Source organism: Coregonus clupeaformis, unplaced genomic scaffold, assembly GCF_020615455.1.
Source record: "Coregonus clupeaformis isolate EN_2021a unplaced genomic scaffold, ASM2061545v1 scaf0020, whole genome shotgun sequence".
Lineage (NCBI taxonomy): Eukaryota > Metazoa > Chordata > Actinopteri > Salmoniformes > Salmonidae > Coregonus > Coregonus clupeaformis.
The window spans coordinates 982,410-999,262 of NW_025533475.1; the positions used below are offsets into that span (position 1 = coordinate 982,410).

Consider the following 16,853-nt stretch of genomic DNA (forward strand, 5'->3'; position numbering starts at 1 on the left):
GCACAAGTTGCAACTGAGGGCACTTAGCCCCCTTTTGCCCCCTTGTGGAGCCGGGCCCGGTTCCAGTCAGGGAGAGGAGATAAAGGACCAGAGGCTGACACCAACCCCAGAGAAGGGACCAGAGGCTGACACCAACCCCAGAGAAGGGACCAGAGGCTGACACCAATCCCAGAGAAGGGACCAGAGGCTGACACCAACCCCAGAGAAGGGACCAGAGGCTGACACCAATCCCAGAGAAGGGACCAGAGGCTGACACCAACCCCAGAGAAGGGACCGGAGGCTGACACCAACCCCAGAGAAGGGACCAGAGGCTGACACCAATCCCAGAGAAGGGACCAGAGGCTGACACCAACCCCAGAGAAGGGACCAGAGGCTGACACCAACCCCAGAGAAGGGACCAGAGGCTGACACCAACCCCAGAGAAGGGACCAGAGGCTGACACCAACCCCAGAGAAGGGACCAGAGGCTGACACCAACCCCAGAGAAGGGACCAGAGGCTGACACCAACCCCAGAGAAGGGACCAGAGGCTGACACCAACCCCAGAGAAGGGACCAGAGGCTGACACCAACCCCAGAGAAGGGACCAGAGGCTGACACCAACCCCAGAGAAGGGACCAGAGGCTGACACCAACCCCAGAGAAGGGACCAGAGGCTGACACCAACCCCAGAGAAGGGACCAGAGGCTGACACCAACCCCAGAGAAGGGGAGCCCTACATGCGTGGATGCCTGCCTTTTTATGTCCTGCCCTTCTCTTTCTTTGCATGCGTCTACAGTCTTTTTCTTTGTGTGTGTGTGTCTCTGTTTCCCTCTCTAACACACACACACACACAATTCCAGTTAATTAAATACATTGTGAGTCAATCAAGCACCAGAACCTGCCCATTGTTACCACATTTCTTGGTAAATACCAGAATATTATGAGGCTGTAACAGAACTGTAAAATCTGCTCCTCACCAACCATTGCTCAGCATAAACGTTCTTTGACGGACCGACTCACTTTAAAATAACTCTTCTTTCAAGGATCAAATTAATACCAGAGACACGTCGTCTCCAAATAAAAAAGGACACATTTATTACCGTCTCCAACATGGCTCCTTTCTGACATATTCTAGAAACAGACCTTTGTTTTGTCTCTGGCTCTGACTTTCCTGAAGGCGAGAAGTCTCACACACAAAGGCATTCCACACTCCACATTCTGCAGCGCTGGGGAGGCTGATATATGAGGAGTGGCAGGTAGCCTAGCCCTAACGGTTAGAGCATTGGACCAGTAACCCGAAAAGTCCCTTGTTCGAATCCCAGAGCTGATAAGGTACAAAGAAATCTGTTGATGTGTCCTTATGCAAGGCGCTTGCTGTGGATAAGAGTGTCTGCTAAATGACTCAAATGTAAATGTAAAATGAGGTAGATCTGGGCGATATGGACAAAGCCCATATCACGATGAATTGACTGAATTATCATGATAACGATAAATTGAACGATAAGTTTACAAAATGTATAAGCACCAGTACTTTTCTATTTGACCCTTTAAACTACTACTACTTTGAATGTTATCAATTGTCCCGTTAGCAATAGCCCATATTAGCAGGCTTAGGCCTATTTCATTTTAAACTTCACATTCCTCTAGTAAACTGGCTACTTATGGTTATTATCCATATCAGTAATATGTCCTCGATAAATGGTCGGTGTCGATAATTTTTTTGGTTTATCGTCCCAGCTCTAATGTGAGGCCATTGTGGGGAAAGTGGTGCCCATCACTGAGAAATCTATGGCAGCGGAGTGAAGGCTTTCTGGTGCTGAACACCACTCTGACAGAGTTTGATATGGACAGCCATGAGTTAATGACTTCTAAATGAGTGCAGTGTGTTTCACAGACAGACAGACAAGAGAGATGTGCTGACGTTCTATTAGAACCATATGCAGACAGGGTTGGAGGGGTCAGTGTAATGGAAGTCTGTCAGCGTGTTTTCTCCCTTTACTTTGATAACGACACTGTTAGATGAGGGGAGGGGATGGTCTCACTGCGTCTCAGCTTTCAAAAGAAGCGTGAAGCGGATTGCGATCTAGGCTGCTATAGGTCAGAGAGAGAGAGTGAGATAGAGAGAGAGAAAGCGGAGTAAAGGAAATCAGTCATTTTTCACAGTGTTTAACTCAGACACTGTCATTAATACACGTTAATACAAGGGCACACAGACACATTCACTAGAACAAAAGGGTCAAATTCCAGCTGTGTTGGTCCAACCTCACACACACATACGCAAGCATGGAGACACACACACCTCATCCATTACGGCTCCACCTCTGTGGTCCAACCCCTGACCTTCCTCAAGAGTGACCCCTCGACCCCAAAGAGAAGAACGATTAATCTCAGAGGTTAACACACACACACTATACAAATGAAGGAAACAATTAATCTAGTAAAGGATCCCCAAAGCGGACCGGAGGGATAAAACTAGATACAGTGGGGAAAAACATTTTTAATCAGCCACCAATTGTGCAAGTTCTCCCACTTAAAAAGATGAGAGAGGCCTGTAATTTTCATTGTAGGTACACGTCAACTATGACAGACAAATTGAGGAAAAAAAATCCAGAAAATCACATTGTAGGATTTTTTATGAATTTATTTGCAAATTATGGTGGAAAATAAGTATTTGGTCATCTACAAACAAGCAAGATTTCTGGCTCTCACAGACCTGTAACTTCTTCTTTAAGAGGCTCCTCTGTCCTCCACTCGTTACCTGTATTAATGGCACCTGTTTGAACTTGTTATCAGTATAAAAGACACCTGTCCACAACCTCAAACAGTCACACTCCAAACTCCACTATGGCCAAGACCAAAGAGCTGTCAAAGGACACCAGAAACAAAATTGTAGACCTGCACCAGGCTGGGAAGACTGAATCTGCAATAGGTAAGCAGCTTGGTTTGAGGAAATCAACTATGGGAGCAATTATTAGTAAATGGAAGACATACAAGACCACTGATAATCTCCCTCGATCTGGGGCTCCACGCAAGATCTCACCCCGTGGGGTCAAAATGATCACAAGAACGGTGAGCAAAAATCCCAGAACCACACGGGGGGACCTAGTGAATGACCTGCAGAGAGCTGGGACCAAAGTAACAAAGCCTACCATCAGTAACACACTACGCCGCCAGGGACTCAAATCCTGCAGTGCAGACGTGTCCCCCTGCTTAAGCCAGTACATGTCCAGGCCCGTCTGAAGTTTGCTAGAGTGCATTTGGATGATCCAGAAGAGGATTGGGAGAATGTCATATGGTCAGATGAAACCAAAATAGAACTTTTTGGTAAAAACTCAACTCGTCGTGTTTGGAGGACAAAGAATGCTGAGTTGCATCCAAAGAACACCATACCTACTGTGAAGCATGGGGGTGGAAACATCATGCTTTGGGGCTGTTTTTCTGCAAAGGGACCAGGACGACTGATCCGTGTAAAGGAAAGAATGAATGGGGCCATGTATCCTGAGATTTTGAGTGAAAACCTCCTTCCATCAGCAAGGGCATTGAAGATGAAACGTGGCTGGGTCTTTCAGCATGACAATGATCCCAAACACACCGCCCGGGCAACGAAGGAGTGGCTTCGTAAGAAGCATTTCAAGGTCCTGGAGTGGCCTAGCCAGTCTCCAGATCTCAACCCCATAAAAAATCTTTGGAGGGAGTTGAAAGTCTGTGTTGCCCAGCGACAGCCCCAAAACATCACTGCTCTAGAGGAGATCTGCATGGAGGAATGGGCCAAAATACCAGCAACAGTGTGTGAAATCCTTGTGAAGACTTACAGAAAACATTTGACCTGTGTCATTGCCAACAAAGGGTATATAACAAAGTATTGAGAAACTTTTGTTATTGACCAAATACTTATTTTCCACCATAATTTGCAAATAAATTCATAAAAAATCCTACAATGTAATTTTCTGGAATTTCTTTTCTCATTTTGTCTGTCGTAGTTGACGTGTACCTATGATGAAAATTACAGGCCTCTCTCATCTTTTTAAGTGGGAGAACTTGCACAATTGGTGGCTGACTAAATACTTTTTTCCCCCACTGTATATGACTTGCCTTGGTATATGACAACCAATATCAACATAGCCATTAATACTACCACAAGCTCTCAGTCAACTAAACAAGGAAACAAGACTTAGATGCATCACTCTGCTGCATGACAAATACTCAATTGTGTTTGGTTGTACATCACAATAGTGTTAACACAGATTAAGTTCCCATTGCCCTGAAATGCTGTGCACCACAAGACATTGGTATCCAATTTGAGCATATTTCACATATTTCACTTAACATTCTATTCTACTCTAAATCCTTGTAGTGAGCTACTTGGATTGGCAGCTCACTTGATAAAAAATCAACTTAAATTGATTTCCGCTCGCAAGATAATTTCTCAGAAGTGGCAAAAAAAACTACTAAAAGGTAAATTAATAGAGACCAATAGGAGAAAAGTTAATGAAAGTAGAGGACTTTTCCTGATAACTCGTTAGGAAGAGCGTCACTGATAGGAACGAGTGTGATAATAGACAGAACGGGAGAGGAGAGAGGAGAGACGGAACGAGGGAAGAGGTCCTCTGAGTCATCAGAAATGCAACGATTCCAAGCGAAGGAATATTTCCTATGGCTGCTGAACGAGGCTGAATGAGACGAGGAATCAAAGTCTAAACGCAGATAATTACCACAGCAGATTATTCAGAGAGAGACGACGAGGGGAGACAGACAGAGAGGGAGAGAGAGAGAGAGAGAGAGAGAGAGAGAGAGAGAGAGAGAGAGAGAGAGAGACAGAGACAGAGACAGAGACAGAGACAGAGACAGAGAGAGAGAGAGAGAGAGAGAGCGAGAGAGAGAGAGAGAGACAGAGACAGAGACAGAGACAGAGACAGAGAGAGAGAGAGAGAGAGAGAGAGAGAGAGAGAGAGAGAGAGAGAGAGAGAGAGAGAGAGAGAGAGAGAGAGGAAACGGACAGAGAGAGACACAGTGGGAGTTACAATGGTGCTACAAAGGTGATCCACAGATATTGCACCTCCTGTTGGCTTACCTTTACCTGATTTTCTAATGAAGAGTAACCTCCATGAACACACAGGGCTAACGTTCACTTATCTAGCGTGGGTTCACTTCCCCCAATTACCTGCAGGTAGGGCCTATGCTAATATGATAATGAATTGTTAGCATCATTATATTTCGCTAAAGCAGCGTGGCGAAGGTCAAACCAAAACAGCTCGGTTGATCGACCATGAAAATAAATGAATCTGCTGTTTAATCTAATAATGAGACGCAGCATCAGGCTTCTCCTCTCATTAACATACGTGTAATTGCATTTGAGGAGGAGCACACACACGCACCAACACACGCACCAACACACCAACACACACACACACACACAAACCAACACACACACCAACACACCAACACAAACCAACACACACACACACACGCACCAACACACGCACCAAAACACACACACACCAACACACACACACAAACACCAACACACGCATACCAACACACACACACACACAAACCAACATACCAACACACACGCACCAACACACACACGCACCAACACACACACACAAACACCAACACACGCATACCAACACACACACACACACAAACCAACATACCAACACACACGCACGAACACACAAACGCACCAACACAACAACACACACACACAAACCAACACACACACACACAAACACACCAACACACAAACACACACACACAAACACAAACACACACACACCAACACACCAACACACACACACACACATACACGCACCAACACACAGATCAATTCATTACAGGTGGAGAAGGGGAAATAGTAGTACTGAAACATAAAACACAAAAAAACACAGAATTAGCTGATAGGTTCCATTCAGTGTGTGTGTGTGTGTTGCGTGTCATGGATATCTTTAACCATGAAGCCCTTCTCATTAGCATGGTAATAGTCAAACAGCAGGGTATTGCATTAGGATTCATCTCATTAAGCTTTCAGGAGATTTAAAGTTAACTTTGAAAGTTACAAAAACACTCAGACCTGTGTTTCGGGAAGTTGCATGCCCTCCTCAAAAAACACATTGGTATACAACTGTTCATTTCTAAATATAAAAATCTGTTTTTACGGCCTACTTTTTTCTTACACATTCAGGTCATGTATTTACTTATTTAACATTAATTGAGCCAGGTGTTCTCCGAAAACAGCCTGCTTGACAATTTACAAGAAAAACAACAACAAACATTGGAGAATCTTATTTCCACACCGTAGCTTGCATTCATTCATCAGCACACACAAACATCTGCCATTTTGTGAAGTCTACTCACCTCAGTAAGATGGATGACTCCCAGTGATGTCACAGAAAAGCCCATAAAGCCTACGAACTGCAGCTCGGGACAGTGCTCGACAAACGCCCTCACTGATTTATCAGTCACCTGACAGAGGAGAGAGGGAGAGGAAGGATTAAGCATTTCAAAGTATTGGAGCTTTTTCAAAGAGAAAGTCGATTAAAACATTTGGAAGAATTAGGAGTTAGCGTCGTGCACCAGCTGTGTTTCAGACAACACCATTATTGGAGTGCCTAGAAGCCTGGCTGTTTCTACACAAACATACCTTTCCCCCATCCAAATAATTCATTTACACAGCGAAGCGATAAAACACACACACACACAGTGCCTCCTCTGTACTGTGGTGGTCCTGAAGGCCAGAGGCTTGTGCCCTGGTCTTTTGGATTAGCTCCATTCTATATTTAATGCTCCTCAGATATACAATCACCACACTCTCCCTCACACAGTGTCAACACTCCATGCCTCTCCTCCTTTTGAAGTTGATTTGAATGGCTCAGAGAGACAGGGAGAGAGACAGAACAAAATAATAAAAAGAAAGAGGGAGAGGTTGAAGGAGTGGGACAGACAGTTGGGTCTGGGTGTAGAGCTATGATAGGCTAGTCCGTCTCCATCACTCACAGAGTGATTTTTTTTGTAACTTTCAAATGCAAACAGCTTGTTATGGATTGATGATCAATACACAGGAAGAACATTGTCCCGCTCCCTCTCACTATATCAATATGGATTCATTACATATATTACTGAAAGATCTTCAGAGGGTGACATTGATGAAAAATCCTGTGTAGCTCAGTTGGTAGAGAATGGCGTTTGCAACGCCAGGGTTGTGGGTTCGTTTCCCACGGGGGACCAGTATGAAAAACAAAAAATGTATGCACTCACTAACTGTAAGTCGCTCTAGATAAGAGTGTCTGCTAAATGACTGTATCTGTTATTTGAAAGATGGGAATGTATATAAAATAAATCAAAGAAATAATGAAGAAGCAGAGAGAGAGAGATCATCCACATTATCATCAACAGCAGACTCCTACATTTCCTCAGTGAAAACAATGTCCTGAGCAAATGTCAAATTATCTTTTTACCAAATTACCATACGACCAAACGAGTAGCTCATAGCTAGCATACTCCCTTAAAAGACCTTCGCTTGAAAAAGCGGCAATAGTACTGTTTGTCCATTTTGAGACGCCAGTCTACACATCCTCAAAAAATAAAAAATAAAAAATATAAACATAAGGAGATTTTAGTTGCGCAATTTTACATCTAGCTAAGGTGTTTGGTGCAGTATTTTTCTCAATGAAAAGATGTGTATGAAATCTAGTCGTCTCTCGTTGAATGACAACAAAGACTTACTGAAGAATCCCTACTGTTGACCAATCACAGACGAAGGTGCGTAGACTTTGGCTACCAACTTCGGCTTGCCTCAAGAAGAAATGTTGTGTGCCTGAACAACCGAAAAAAATTACTTACCGAAGTCCAAAACTAACAAAAAACGTAACAAAATGTCATTATAATATATGCACAAATTCTTCCGAACTGTTTTGGCTGGGAAGCATTCAGATGTCTTAATTGACAAACAAAACACAACAAAACAAAAGTCTTCTCATGCTTTGTTGATAAAAAAAAAAGCTTTTGACTCAATTTGGCATGAGGGTCTGCTATATAAATTGATGGAAAGTGGTGTTATGGGGGAAAAACATAAGACATTAGGGGCGGCAGGTAGCTTAGTGGTTAAGAGCGTTGTGCCAGTAACCGAAAGGTCACTGGTTCTAATCCCCGAGCCGACTAGGTGAAAAATCTGTCGATGTGCCCTTGAGCAAGGCACTTAACCCTAATTGCTCCTGTAAGTCGCTCTGGATAAGAGCGTCTGCTAACTGACTAAAATGTAAATTATATAAAATCAATGTGCGGTTAAAATTGGCAAAAAAAACAAATGTCTTTCCTCAGGTTTGTGGGGTGGGACAAACACCAAATTGAGACTCTGCATGCAGAATTAGGACGATACACGCTAATTATCAAATCCAAAAAAGAGCAGTTCAATTCTACAACCACATACATAGATGAACATGGAGAAGAGTCCCCTAAGCAAACTGGTCCTTGGGCTCTGTTTACAAACACAAACAGAGCCCCAGGACAACAACACAATTAGACCCAACCAAATCATGAGAAAAGATAATTACTTGACACATTGGAAAGAATTAACCTGACACTGTGACTGACCTAAAATTAAGGAAAGCTCTGTACAGACTTAGTAAGCATAGCCTTGTTATTGAGAGAGGACGCCGTAGGCAGACCTGGCTCTCGAGAGAAGACGGGCCATGTGCACACTGCTCATAAAATGAGGTGGAAACTGAGCTGCAATTCCTAACCTCCTGCCAAATGTATGACCATATTAGAGACACATACAGTTGAACTCGGAAGTTTACATACACTTAGGTTGGAGTAATTAAAACTCGTTTTTCAACCACTCCACAAATTTCTTGTTAACAAACTATAGTTTTGGCAAGTCGGTTAGGAAATCTACTTTGTGCATGACACAAGTCATTTTTCCAACAATTGTTTACAAACAAATTATTTCACTTATAATTCACTGTATCACAATTCCAGTGGGTCAGAAGTTTACATACACTAATTTGACTGTGCCTTTAAACAGTTTGGAAAATTCCAGAAAATGATGTCATGGCTTTAGAAGCTTCTGATAGGCTAATTGACATAATTTGAGTCAATTGGAGGTGTACCTGTGGATGTATTTCAAGGCCTACCTTCAAACTCAGTGCCTCTTTGCTTGACATCATGGGAAAATCAAAAAAATCAGACAAGACCTCAGAAAAAACATTGTAGACCTCCACAAGTCTGGTTCATCCTTGGGAGCAATTTCCAAACGCCTGAAGGTACCACGTTCATCTGTACAAACAATAGTACGCAAGTATAAACACCATGGGACCACGCAGCCGTCATACCGCTCAGGAAGGAGAGGCGTTCTGTCTCCTAGAGATGAACGTACTTTGGTGCGAAAAGTGCAAATCAATCCCAGAACAACAGCAAAGGACCTTGTGAAGATGCTGGACGAAACAGGTACAAAAGTATCTATATCCACAGTAAAACGAGTCCAATATTGACATAACCTGAAAGGCCGTTCAGCAAGGAAGAAGACACTGCTCCAAAACCGCCATAAAAAAGCTAGACTACGGTTTCCAACTGCACATCGGGACAAAGATCGTACTTTTTGGAGAAATGTCCTCTGGTCTGATGAAAAAAAAATTGAACTGTTTGGCCATAATGACCATCCTTATGTTTGGAGGAAAAAGGGGAACGCTTGCAAGCCGAAGAAGACCACCCCAACCGTGAAGCACGGGGGTGGCAGCATCATGCTGTGGTGGTGCTTTGCTGCAGGAGGGACTGGTGCACTTCACAAAATAGATGGCATCATGAGGAAGGAAAATTATGTGTATATATTGAAGCAACATATCAACATATCAGTCAGGAAGTTAATGCTTGGTCGCAATTGAGTCTTCCAAATGGACAATGACCCCAAGCATACTTCCAAAGTTGTGGTAAAATGGCTTAAGGACAACAAAGTCAAGGTATTGGAGTGGCCATCACAAAGCCCTGACCTCAATCCTATAGAAAATGTTGGGCAGCACTGAAAAAGCGTATGCGAGCAAGGAGGCCTACAAACCTGACTCAGTTACACCAGCTCTGTCAGGAGGAATGGGCCAAAATTCACCCAACTTATTGTGGGAAGCTTGTGGAAGGCTACCCGAAACGTTTGACCCAAGTTAAACAATTTAAAGGCAATGCTACCAAATACTAATTGAGTGTATGTAAACTTCTGACCCACTGGGAATGTGATGAAAGAAATAAAAGCTGAAATAAATCATTCTCTCTACTATTACTCTGACATTTCACATTCTTAAAATAAAGTGGTGATCCTAACTGACCTACGACAGGGAATTTTTACTAGGATTAAATGTCAGGAATTGTGAAAAACTGAGTTTAAATGTATTTGGCTAACGTCTATGTAAACTTCCGACTTCAACTGTATCTGTCTATTTATTTTCCCTTTTGTACTTCAACTATTTACACAGTTACAACACTATACATAGCCAATAATATAAAATTTGAAATGTCTCTATTCTTTTGAAACTTTTGTGAGTGTAATGTTTACTTCTGATTGATTATTTCAATTTTGTTTATTATCTATTCCACTTGCTTTGACAATGTAAACATGCTTCCCATGCCAATAAAACCCTTTTAATTGTTCCGTTGGCTTGTTGACTCTCTGTTCAACTCTCGTTTAAATCCCAAAACACACTCATACACACAAGTTTGGTAAAGAGGATGAAAGAAGGGAACATTAGGGCGATAGAGGGATAAATGGAGGATAGGAATGGAAAAAGTATACCTCCACTGTGCCCTGAGTGAACCTCACAGAAGAGTCACTGGACTGCAGACCAACAGACCCATTTTATCACTCTAGGTGCAAGACCAACTAACTATACAGTAAAGGCTAAGCTAGAGCAGTAATACAGTGGGTTCCTATCAGTGCAATGTGTGAGTGAGTTTAAAACAGGCAGAAAGATGTTTCACCCCTGGTTTACCGCCCGCTTCTCAGATAACATGGTGCTGACATTGCTAATACCACAAAATGACAATATCCTTGTTGATTCAATAAAGCCAGATATGCCCTTTGAAACGGGATGTTTTCCATATAAAACAACAGGCTGCTTTGATGTTTATGAGACCATTATGAGGAGGGGAAACCATGAGGTTCTGGTATATTGTTCTGCAAAAGACAGTACACACACACACACAACAAACACAAATTAACAAAGACACACACACACACACACACACAAACACATCCCAGCTTCCCCACTGAGTTCATATCATTTGAAAAGATGCATAATCTCAGAGACTATTGTGATGCACCCCGTGATAATCTTCATGTACATAATGAAAGATTAAATAATGCACATAATTTACACAGTCCCAGATGAGATGAGATTTGGAGTGAACACTGAGCATGGTAAACAGCCTTAGTGACACATCACAGCTACATGGTCCATCTAAATGCTAAATGGGAGTCATTTGTCCAGCAGGAGAGCCAACACGCTGTTACCAGTTGGGTTGCTGTTACTTTCAGATGAAGACCTGGTTGTGTTCAGTAGGGCACACCGTAGCAAAACCTTTTTCAATGGAAAACGAAACCTATTGGGCCAGTCACCGAATGGTTGCTGGTTCAAATCCCGGAGCCGACATGGTTAAAAATCTGTCACTGTGCCCCTGAGCAGGTGCTGGACAAGGGTGACCCCCACTTCTTGCGGGTGTCTCAGGGGGAGTTGGGAAAAGCAAAAAACACATTTCCATGACACACTTGTACAAGAAACAACCATAAGTGTGTTAAAGGACAACTATAAGCACCCCCCAAATAATAATAATAATTATTATGAGTCAGATGGTGGCCATGCAGGAACACTGGTTGTTATTACTCCACACACACAAACGCACACAAAAACTCTCAAACAAACACTCCTTTTTCGCAGAAACAACACACATTTCAAAGCAAGACTCACTCTAATCACATCAGAGACGATCAAAGCAAACAGTTTCCTCCTCGCGGTCACTTTAAGGTCACACACACAGTATGCTACTACCTCTGTATTAAACAACTACAGATCAGAGACTCTCTCATGTTAAATGGTGATGTCTCTTAAACATCTCTCATGTTAAATGGTGACGTCTTAAAGATCTCTCATGTTAAATCAGTCTGATGATGATGTCTCTTAAACATCTCTCATGTTAAATGGTGATGTCTCTTAAACATCTCTCATGTTAAATGGTGACGTCTTAAACATCTCTCATGTTAAATCAGTCTGATGATGATGTCTCTTAAACATCTCTCATGTTAAATCAGTCTGATGATGATGTCTCTTAAACATCTCTCATGTTAAATCAGTCTGATGATGATGTCTCTTAAACATCTCTCATGTTAAATCAGTCTGATGATGATGTCTCTTAAACATCTCTCATGTTAAATCAGTCTGATGATGATGTCTCTTAAACATCTCTCATGTTAAATCATCAGTCTCTGCTTTGCTCAGCTAACATACCATCCATTACTCCTGCTCAGAGTGCAGGTACACATCATTTTCCCGCCTCAACAAAGACCTCAAATAAAACCTTAGGTAAAGCTGCGTCCATATATTTGTATCTTCTATTCAAAACCGATGCAGAACTATCCAGGAAGTAAAGAAATGGTTTGTAAAGGGTTTGTCTAGTAAGGGTATGTCTAGGGTTTGTATAGTAAGGTCACAGACAGACCCAGACACATCACAGGGGCTATAAAGCTGAAGCATCCATTTAGAACGTTTTCTCACCACCAAATATTGTAGAGTCGCAGGTAGTGGGAGAGGACAGAACTAGGTGAAACCGGGCCGACATTCTGCTAATTTTCCTCATCTATGAAACATCAATATATTTTTCTGTTCCCAGAACTAAACTCTGTTGTGAACACAGTGCACTAAGTTTCATTGACTTCACACTTTGCCAAAATTGTGTTGTTTAGAAGGAGTGCAAGGTTGAAAAGAGTTTGTGCACACACGCATATCACAGAGGAGGCGTTCCCTAACGGAAATATGCAAATACATGCTACAACGCACCAATAAAAACTCGCTAGCTCGTGTTTGGCTTTTCCCACCTCCTTGCTTGTTCTGCCCACTATGCTTCATTTGCTCCCACTGTAAATGACACAAATGAACTATCTTGGGTTAGTTATAAATATCTTTGTTAAGGATTTGTATCATAAGGGTTTGTATAGGGTTTGTATAGTAAGGATTTGTATAGTACAGCTCCCACAGATTAAATCCCATAAAGCTCATAGCCATCCCTTTCTAAGCAATCATCAGAATGGTCTGGAGTTGGCCAGCGATACGCCACATTCCATTATATATAATTCATTTTTTCTGTGCTCCATATGCGGAATGAGAGAGACAAAGATGGAGAGAGACGTGGAGATGGAGAGAATGTGTGTGAGAGAGAGAGGTGTATGAGAGAGAGAGAACGTTTGAGATAGATCTTTCCTACTGTTTGTTTTCAGATCAGTGCATATGAGGATGATGGGTCAAGAAGAGGAGGTCACTTTTAGACTATTGAGATGCACCCCAAGTATTTTTCTGTATTTTTCTACTGAAAGGTACTTTGCATCCAGGAGGGACATCATATATTGAACAGCTGGCATGAGAAGCAGCTTGGCCTGAAAGCAAACCCTCACTCTGCCAACAAACTATCAGGAAAAACTTTTTCAGCCTGAGTAGCAACAGAATCAAAACCAATATACTGACATGACTCCTAAATCACTGCCTTCTGGACCAAGGCAAACAAATCATGGACAGGCCATTTTCAAACTGTCCATCAGAGCCGTGTGTGTGTGTGTGTGTATGTGTGTGTGTGTGTGTGTGTGTAGGTGTGTGTGTGTGTGTGTGTGTGTGTGTGTGTATGTATGTGTGTGTGTGTGCATGTGTGTGTGTGTGTGTGTGTGTGTGTGTGTGTGTGTGTGTGTGTGTGTGTGTGTGCGTGCGTGCATGCTCCTAACTCATAACAGGTGAGTGGGAAGAGAGACAGAGGAGGAACCTATGCCATCAAAGCGTAAAAGGGTGGGAGGGCACGGTTTTGTATGAACTTTATCGTCCATCATAGAGTTTTGTGTGTGTGTGCGCGTGCGACACTAGGGAACAGTATTTCTGCACCCTCCACTTCTCTTCTTACTCCCTCTCTCCCCGTGCCCTCAGCCTCTCACTCGGTCTTGATTTAAAAAGATGAAAAAAGGAGAGCAGAAGATGTGTGCCTAGCCAACGGAACTCTGAAAGGGGGGGATTTGGTTTTGAATTGTCTCATTCATGGTGTGGAGGGTTCAGTCTTATCAAAGTCAGACCCTACGCTGGGGTTGGGAAGGAGGTTGCCACTTAGCCAACTGCAGGGGGTGACGTTGAGAAAGTGCTGGGGTTGCAGAGTGGGGAAGATTTAGTCCAACGGGGCAGTTAAAAACCGATGGCAGTTCACACAGAGCATCATCAAGTATTGAACATGTGCTCAAGCATTATATATTCACACACACACACACACTAGTGTTGCACGGTATACCAAAACTTAGATACCAGAACATGAAAAATGGTTCACAAATGTGTCTCACGTCATATAGACATCGAGAGGTTCGAGTCTGTCCAGTAATTTGTCTGAATCTTCTCAAGGGGGCAGTAGCTAGCCAGGCTGTACTGATACTACGCAAGCCACTTTTGAGTAATGATGGACTGTTGTTTCTCTTTGATTATTTGAGCTGTTGTTGTCATAATATGGACTTGGTCTTTTACCAAATAGGGCTATCTTCTGTATACCCCCACTACCTTGTCACAACACAACTGATTGGCTCAAATGCATTAAGAAGGAAAGAAATTCCACAAATTAACTTTTAAGAAGGCACACCTGTTAATTGAAATGCATTCCAGGTGACTACCTCACCTCATGAAGCTGGTTGAGAGAATGCCAAGAGTGTGCAAAGCTGTCATCAAGGCAAAGGGTGGCTACTTGAAGAATCTCAAATATAAAATATATTTTGATTTGTTTACCACTTCTGTGGTTACTACATGATTCCATATGTGTTATTTCATAGTTTTGATGTCTTCACTATTATTCTACAATTTAAAAAATAGTAAAAATAAAGAAAAACCCTTGAATGAGTAGGTGTGTCCAAACTTTTGACTGGTACTGTATGTTTAGAAAAAAAATTAAGCCCAGTGGTTATTCTGAGACTTTAGCTAAGACCTTTTTTTTGCCGTGGTATCAAGTATCGAGTATCGTTTTGGTATTGAGTATCGTTTTGGTGTCGAGTATTATGAACTAAACCTGGTATCGAAGTCAAAAATCTGGTATCCTGACAACACTAACACACACACAGCTCATGGATCATCGAAGCCGGTCGTGCGTGCATGTATCAGCTCCTAAAAACCCCAACAGTACGACTGTTTCTCTTTTCCCACCATGCCTGTCAGAAATACAACTACACCAATGGAGGAAGAGTGGAAAGCTGCTATATTTGCAGCAATTGAATCCCAGCCTAACTGTCTACATCAGTCCATTTATGAAGAGGCTTTTATTTGAGCACTCAGAGCAGCTTTAGGGCTTCCTGATAACGCTCGGAAACTGTTACAGAAGCAATCTGAGCGCCTGTTGAAGTGGGATGATTCTCATCAAAGCTATTTTTCCGGAGCAATCATTTCAGATCACTACTAGAATGAGTATCTCCTTGTGTATAGTCCTGATGACAGCCTGACGGTAGCTTCATGGAAGAGCAGTGACATACAAAGAGAACACCGATGGATCACTTAGTATTGATTTGAAAAGACTGAGGTGGCGAATAGGTACATGAATGTTTCCATATTGTAATAAGAAACGACTTGGAGTAAATGCAAGCTAGGTACACTATAAACAAATGTTTTTGGTCAGATTGATTTTAATATTTTACAATCTAAAAAATACAGACGCACACAAACATCTACAACATCACATCACCCCTGCCTAGACCCCTGCCCAGATCCACCTGCTCACACCCCCATCTCCAGCGCCCGCATCACTCTCTGCCACATGGCCTCAAACTGCACAATTTTGTTTTTCTCCGTCGCCCACGCACTTTCAACATTTTGATAATAAAGCATTTGACCGTTCCATTGTGTTAACGATGGAGGATTGGTTTTTTCCCATCTTTTCCCACCCCCCCTACCTCTCAGACACACTTACACCCATCCATCCATCGACTTTCCCATCCATTCTCATTCATTCCCACCCAACATATACCCTATGCATCCGCACACCCATTCTCTCCCACCCTCCTACACATATTCACCATCCATCCCTCACTCTTCTCTCACGCTCCCATTCATATACACAAACAAACACACACACACCTACAGTGGGGAAAAAAAGTATTTAGTCAGCCACCAATTGTGCAAGTTCTCCCACTTAAAAAGATGAGAGAGGCCTGTAATTTTCATCATAGGTACATGTCAACTATGACAGACAAAATGAGAAAAAAAATCCAGAAAATCACATTGTAGGATTTTTTATGAATTTATTTGCAAATTATGGTGGAAAATAAGTATTTGGTCAATAACAAAAGTTTCTCAATACTTTGTTATATACACTTTGTTGGCAATGACACAGGTCAAACGTTTTCTGTAAGTCTTCAAGGTTTTCACACACTGTTGCTGGTATTTTGGCCCATTCCTCCATGCAGATCTCCTCTAGAGCAGTGATGTTTTGGGGCTGTCGCTGGGCAACACGGACTTTCAACTCCCTCCAAAGATTTTCTATGGGGTTGAGATCTGGAGACTGGCTAGGCCAATCCAGGACCTTGAAATGCTTCTTACGAAGCCACTCCTTCGTTGCCCGGGCGGTGTGTTTGGGATCATTGTCATGCTGAAAGACCCAGCCACGTTTCATCTTCAATGC

The 16,853-nt window shown here is 42.5% G+C and overlaps 1 pseudogene; it reads right to left on the reverse strand.

Moving 5' to 3' along the window:
• LOC121583087 overlaps window positions 1–16,853 on the reverse strand; it is a 532,109-nt pseudogene that overhangs the window by 396,977 nt on the left and 118,279 nt on the right.